This window comes from Archocentrus centrarchus, chromosome 5, assembly GCF_007364275.1.
Source record: "Archocentrus centrarchus isolate MPI-CPG fArcCen1 chromosome 5, fArcCen1, whole genome shotgun sequence".
NCBI classification, from domain to species: Eukaryota; Metazoa; Chordata; class Actinopteri; order Cichliformes; family Cichlidae; genus Archocentrus; species Archocentrus centrarchus.
In genome coordinates, this window is record NC_044350.1 from 30,978,703 (window position 1) to 30,986,194 (window position 7,492).

A 7,492-nucleotide genomic window follows, 5' to 3' on the forward strand; every position below is an offset into this window, starting at 1 on the left:
GTTTTCTCAAAATCACGTTTCACAAATAACCATACAGCGATTTTCCACTTAACAACTTTCTGGAAGTTATTTGAATTTATTTATTTGTTTTTGTGTTCAGTATTTAAAGTCATAGACGGTTGGATGGATGTAGCCACTGTGATATCACCTCCTCTCTGGACTGTTCCCGTGTTGGTTTTTGGAACAAGAGGTGACCGTAATTGGAAAATGGAGTGCTGGTCAGGTAGGTTAACAAGCTAATTTCACTCAGCAAAACTTAAGCACACCTTTGAACAGTGTGTATGCCTATCAGACCGCGATCAGTGCTGTCTGATAACCAGAAATTTTAAAAAACTGGAACAGGAAACCAACATCACAAACATGCTGGAGAGGTCCATTTCAGTGAGTTTAATTAGCAGAGGTGTGGCCTAAGAGACAGCTGCCAGCTACACATGCCTGTGTTGGTAATCGTGTCAATCACAGGATCACACCTCAACTTTATAATTTAAAATAAAAAAGGATTAATTTTTTTTTTTTAAATCAGCCACTCTACACATGCTATGAAGGAGGAAATTATCCATACAGACTAAAACCATTTTAAGTGCCATTCTTCAAGCATGCTTCTTAATACAGGAAATTTAGGCAGCATTTGGCTCTTCTGCTTTCTGCACACATTAGCTGGTCCAGCTAACTAGTTTACAGTCCACAGTAATCTAGCATAAGCCGAGCATTGTCTTATCATAAACTCACATTATTTTGCTGTGTTACAGGTTAAATTGGGGAAACTCTGGTAAGCACAGAATAGCTGATTCACACATCTGGCCTGTGATATACATGTTCTCACTCTAAACTAAAGCTTGATAGTAATTAAGGGGAGTGGGGCTTAGCACCTGTCAGCTGTCAAATCAAAAGTCAGAGTTGAACTTTATTTTGTCTCTTTAATTAGATTTCTTTAATATTACACAGTTTACATTCAGTGGGTATATGCTGTCAGAATGTTTCTGCTTAATTTCACAGTTTACCATTTAATTTATTTTTAAATTCACTCTAATATTATCAAACATTTAACTCTTTTTTTTTTTCTTAGTTATGATCTTCTCTCTGTGGGAAATGCAGGGATCAAATCTGTGTTTCACTTCACATAAACACACTGTCAGGCCTCCTGGATATTTACTGTTGTCTTGGTGAGTTGTGGTCCATTGAAGAACAGTTTGTTTACTGAGAGGTCGCCATGACGACACAGTCACATCTCGACATCTCCGTGTGGTTGACAAAAAGCAGGTGAATGTTTGGGGTGGTGGCTTTTTATGGGATCTTCCTGCCATCAGCATTTTACCCTCCGGGAACACTTAACACTTGCGGCAACTTCTAGGAGCCACTGCCAGACTATGCACGTGATATTGGGGTGATATGTGATTAGCCAAGAAAACTATAACCTAAATCTTTACTGTGAAAATGCGTGAATATTTCTGCCAGCACACAGCTGAGTTGAAAATGATGTGAAACTTACCTGCATGCATACATCAGTACAGCATCAGCTCACGTGGTTCTTTGTTCAGCTTTTACAGGGCAAATTCCATCTTCACTGGCAGATGTTAATAAAGTTTTATTCAGGATTCTTTGAGCGCCATTTCTCCTGACGATGTCTGCGTTATCCTGCTTTTAGCAGTTCTCACAGGCATGACAGGGTTAAAGTGGATCCTTAAAAAGTCTTAATTAAATTCATTAAATTAATTAGTACATTAGTTGGTATGTAATAAATCTTTCAAAAGTCTTAAAAAGAAAAGAAGTAGGAGTATATACAGATGTTTTTCTGACATTTAGTATCTCAAACTAATTGGTAACATCTCTTCTTAGAGCCTCTTTGTTCAAGATTAGATTAGACTGTAGTTCCAAACCTGAAGGCTCTGCCTCCCATTCTGCTTTCAGAAACACAAATAAGCCTGCAGTTTGAGAGCAAAGTGCTCTATTAGGATAATACGGTTCAATGAGGTTTCTAAGATATGACAGTGCCCTATTGTTCAAGACTTTCTATCATGCTGCACATAATCACTGGGTAGCACGTTGCTATTCAGCACTACTAAACTGCACAAGTCTGCGTTTTTTACGGCTCGTCCTGGTGTAAAATGTTATTGCGTCGCTGCTGAGGTATTTCACTCAAAGCTAAAGATCAGAGACTGCTGGTGATGCTCAAGGAAAAGTAAGACTAATGAACCAGTCGCCAAAAAAGTTGCAGAATTGAAGCTGACATGCTGGGAAATCACATCAAGCAAGTTTCCATCAGCAGCAGTTTATCTGAAACCCACATCGACAGACTGGTCGTCCCAGTTTTTGCTGATCAAATATCCTATTTGTTTATTGATCGGGCATTTCAGTGACATACACACACACACACACACACACACACACTGCAGCTGTACACTGACAGTAGATGGAGGAGGGCTGTTGAACATTGATTTGATGAGGGTAATGGAAAGAATGCATGACTCTGCTCAACCCGGATGACACATACACATACACACACTCATGCTCCCAAACGCGCACACACCGCACACACACAAATACACACAGAGGTGTAAACATCCTCTCAGTGGAGGAGGACCAGAGACTCTGAGCTGTGAGTTCAACTCCCTCCTGAATCTGTTATGAATAGAAACTTTTTTTTAAGGAAAAATTCCCCCTTAATGTTTCCACTAAGCTGACTTGTGATTACTTGTTCATGCACTTCTTTCAGCTGCTCCCTTTAGGGGTCAACACAGTGGAACATCTCACCCTATCCCTAGCATCCTCTTCTGTCACACACTCCTGCATGTCGTCCTTTGCTATATCAATGAATCTTCTCTGTGGCCTCCTCTTTTCCGCCTGCCTGGCAGCTCCATATTCAACATCTTTTGCTCAATATATTCCTTCCTCTGCACATGTGCAAACCATCTCAGCCTTTCCTCTCTAACTCAACCTGAACTGTCTCTCTGATGTATTCATCTCTATTATCATCCATCCTGGTCACTCCCAATGAAAATTTTAGCATCCACATGTTTGATTTGGCAAAGATTTTATGCTGGGAGCCTTTCCTGATGCAACCCTCCCCGTTTGTCCTGGCTTGGGACTAAGAGTATACTGGTGGGTTCACAAAATCGGCCCAAAATACTGAAATCTCGTGTGTTAACATGTGACACTAAGGGGTCCTGACCTAACAGTCTGTGATGAGCTGGAGTGAGATGACCGTGGGTAAAATAGTTTTCTAGTTTTCAGTTTTTAGTCCTTTCGCCTACTTAAAAATCAGGAAACACTGTACATGGCTAATTGCTGAGCAGTAAACAAGCCAGAATGCCACAGACTGATAGAAACCCATTGCGGGTCTATCGGCACCTTAACACACTGTCACTGACCTGAACATTATTCTTAATAACATTTCAAACATTTCAGCCCCTTTGAGGTGCGTTTGATTTACTGACATGGACACAGAAAATCAAACAGCTGCCTGTGTTTATTTAAAGTGCACAGTTTCCACTCTGTATGTGTCTGTGTCTCTGGTTAACTGTGCAGACATCAGTCCTGTAACTCTGCCTCTTTATTCAGTCTGACACCATGAAGATCTACAGGAATGTAAACTGACTGCAGTTTAACTTTGGCTCTCAGTCACACACTATGGCTCCCCCTGCTGGCTGCATGCTGTCTGCGAGGGGCTTCATTATGTTTTCCTCAAACTACTAATTTTATTAGATTAAAATTAGCCTGTATCCTTGGACAAGATACTGAACCCCAAGTTGCTTTCTGACACGCAAGTGTTGGAGTGTGAATGTCAGACAATAAAAGCGCTTAGATACTCATGGAAGTGCTTGTATGAATGGGTAAATGTAAACGTGTTGTATAAGTGCTCTGAATGCTCAGAGTAGAAAAGCGTTATATAAGAACTAGTCCATTTACCGTTAGTCCATATATTTATATATTTTTTTCTTCTTTTATTCATTATTTTTATATTATGGTTTAAAAATATTTTCATTTATTCTTTATTATTCATATTTACTCATATAGTGCCATTCCTCTATAGTCTTTAGCATCATCTCTACTTCCTGTAAACTGCTTGAAATAGCCTGTTCCTTGACAAGTTAATTTTCCCCAATGGGTTCAATAAAGATGCCTGTCTGTCATAGTCTTGTGCTGCCATCTACTGACACATATGTGGAGCAACATGCACATTGTCCAGTTTGCCTTGGTTGATGTCTGTGCTGGAACTTATTGCCATCGAACTGTCAGAACAAAACAGGAAATGACCAAACGCGACAGACACAGAACCCAGTAAAATCATCTAAAGCTGAGTTTTTAGGTTTTCACCCTATCTGTCTACTGTATTTTGAAAATCTGTTCATCTTTATAAATCACTCCAAATGGGCATTGCACAGCTGTCAAGTCACCAAAAATGCCACATTTATTTTGAAGGTTTTCGCTCTATCCCTCAGAATAAATGTTGATAGTTGGTTCAAATGTCCACTGAGATTTAATTATACATAGAAACTTTGTAGTGCTCAGATTTCACCTGTACAATCTTTGTAATTACTCAACTTTGCTGGGATTCTTTTTAAACATATATTAGATTTATTAAGAAAATAGTCCAAATATTTAATATAGCAAAATGGGTGTGCAAAACCTGTTTCCTTTTAAATGAAGTATTGTTTCCAACCATGCTTATTTAATTTAGAAACAAAACTACATACAGTGGAAGCTGTAAAAGGTCAATCGGGAACATAATCACTCTCGGTCTCACTTGATAGATCAATAGATAGAATCCACGACCATATCAGGAACATGGGCCCCACCGAGCTGCTCCAAGAATGCCTCAGGCAGTTGAAGATGAGGAAGAGGAACTGTCATGATGCTGAGCCTTTTGCCCAGTGTTTTGAGTTTATTGTAGGTTTTGCTGTTTGTATTCTTTGTTTCAGTTTTGAGTATTATCTCTCTCTCTGTATCCCGCTCAGATGTCTTGTCTAGATCTCCGTGTTTGTATTTGTCTACCCTGTCCTGTGTCGAGTTCACGTGCCATAGTCTTGATCTGTCTTTGTCACTTCCTGTTTTATTTTGATAGTGCTTTGGGTTCTTGTGCTTTGGGTTTAGTTTTGCTTCCTGTGTGTCCTGCCCAGCTGTTTCCAATTATCTAATTTCCGGTGTGCATATATTGTCTGCGCTCATGCCACTTCCTTGTCTCTTTGTCTTCAGTAGATCCTCTCGTGGTTGTGTGTCTGTTCTTGTTCCTGAATGAAGTTTCTGAATTACCTGTTCAGGTTCTGTCCTGTGGAGGTTTTTTTTTTTTTTTTCTGGAGTTTGCGATTAAGCAGTAAAACCTCTAAAGTTTTCATCTGTCTGCTAAGTACTGCATTTGCGTCCAAACTATGCCTGTCACACCTCCTGCCGTGACAAGGCACTATCATCAAACCCCTGCAATGTACCACTGACAGGTGTGGCTAGAAAAGTTCGGCTTAAATGGCAGCACATTATGAGAACACAAGAACAGTCTCTAAGCACCAGATTCATAGAGGCAGGAGTCTAACACAGTTTGTAGGCCATGGTAGACTCCTGCAGACTATGCAAAGGCACCCAGGAGACTATCTGATGCATAGTAGCAGGATATAACATGCAAGCTGGAACCGTGTACACTGAGAGTCACGATCAAGTGGCAAGGCTAGTGTAGAGGAACGTGTGCTACATGGACTAGTCCTCATGAGTTCCCAATGAGAACAACAGGCCTAAGGTCCTGTGGGACTTCATGTTTCAGACAGACAAGCAGCTGCTGGTCAACCAGCCAGACACAGTGGTGATAGATGTGGCCACCCAAGGGGGACAGGAAACATCAGGAAGAAGGGGCATGAGAAAATAGAGAAGCACCAGGGGCTGAAGGAAAAAATGAAGCAGATGTGGAAAATAAAGTCCAAAGTATAGTCCCAGTGGCACTAGGGACATCAGGAGCTGTGACCCTAAAACTGGGAGAATGGCTCCAGTAGAGGTCTCTGTCCCGAAGAGAGCAGTCCTAAGAACAGCTTACGCAGAACCCTCAAAGTCCCAGACCCCTGGTAGAGGGTCCAAGCATGAGGAACACTGATTATCTCGTCATCATGGCACCTGTTAGTGGGTGAGATATATCAGGGAGCAAGTGAACATTTGTCCTCAAAGTTGATGTTAGAAGCAGGAAAAATGGACCAGCATAAAGATTTGAGTGAGTTTGAAAAATTGTGATTGTGACTGGGTCAGAGTATCTCCAAAACTGCAGTTCTTGCGGGTTGTTCCTGATTTGCAGCATCTATCAATGTCTATCAAAATTGATCCAAGGAAGGAACAGTGGTGAACCAGCGACAGGATCACGGGCAGCCAGGGCTCACTGATGCACAGGGAGTGAAGCTTGGTCCAACAAATGAGCTACTGTACCTCTATGGGTCTGCATCACGGTTATTATGGTTTTTGATTTTACATTATACTTTAATTTTATTTACTTTTATTTTATTTAGTTTTTACTTTTTTCTCTAATTCAGTTAGTTTTAATTAGCTTTCAGAGTGGTTTAGCTTTTTTTTTATTAGTTTTTATTTTTAGTTTAATGCTTAGTTTTAGTTTAGTTTTTGTTAGTTTTATTTTTTCCATACTTAGGTGCAAGATTCAAGGTGCAAGAGCGACCATTGTGTATTTAAAAAACGAGATTGCAAAAACCTCTGCATAGCTTAGAAGCACATACTGCATGGGAGCACTAGGGTGGGGAGGGGAGGGGTTGTGCCAGCAGAGATGAGTGAGTCCAGGGTACTGTGGAGGCAGCCAGCTCCCCCCTCAGATAGCAGTTCATGATAACGTGGTACAACAGTGCATTCAGATCATAATTCTGATTGCAGAAGCTGACAGACCAGCTTTAAAAAAAAAAAAAACAAAGCGTCTGTGGGACATGCTGGACAAACTAGTCCATGGAGGCTCCACCTAAGAACTGAAAGGATCTGTTGCAAGCATTTTGGTGGTAGATAGCACACCTTCAGGGGAGAGGTTCACACTGTTTTGTTTGATTGACTGGTTGCACAAATACATTCATAAAAAATTTTACTTGCACTTGCATTAAAATGTGAAGCAAAAAAAATAAATGAGTGAAAATAATTTAATAAATAAATAATAAAATACATTTAAAAAAAAAACATTTTTTAAATTTAAATAAAATAAATTAAAATGTGAAGCAAAGTGTAAACTGTTATAATAAATAAAAGACAGTAAAATGCAACCTTAAGCATTACATTTTTTTCTCATTTATATTCCATTTCTGCTTACATGTAATTTGTATTTAGAACTGATTACCTACACGCACCTCAAGATATGCTCTTTGTATATGTTATAAATGTACTAAGTATAAGAAGGAGACTGAGATTTTGAGCTAGCTTCGCAATTCTGTGCGCCATCTACTGGTCAATTATAGGTATTGTCACATTATTAACAACATTCAACATAACAAGCAGCTCCATCTGAACCTGGATTACCCCAAAACATTGGAAA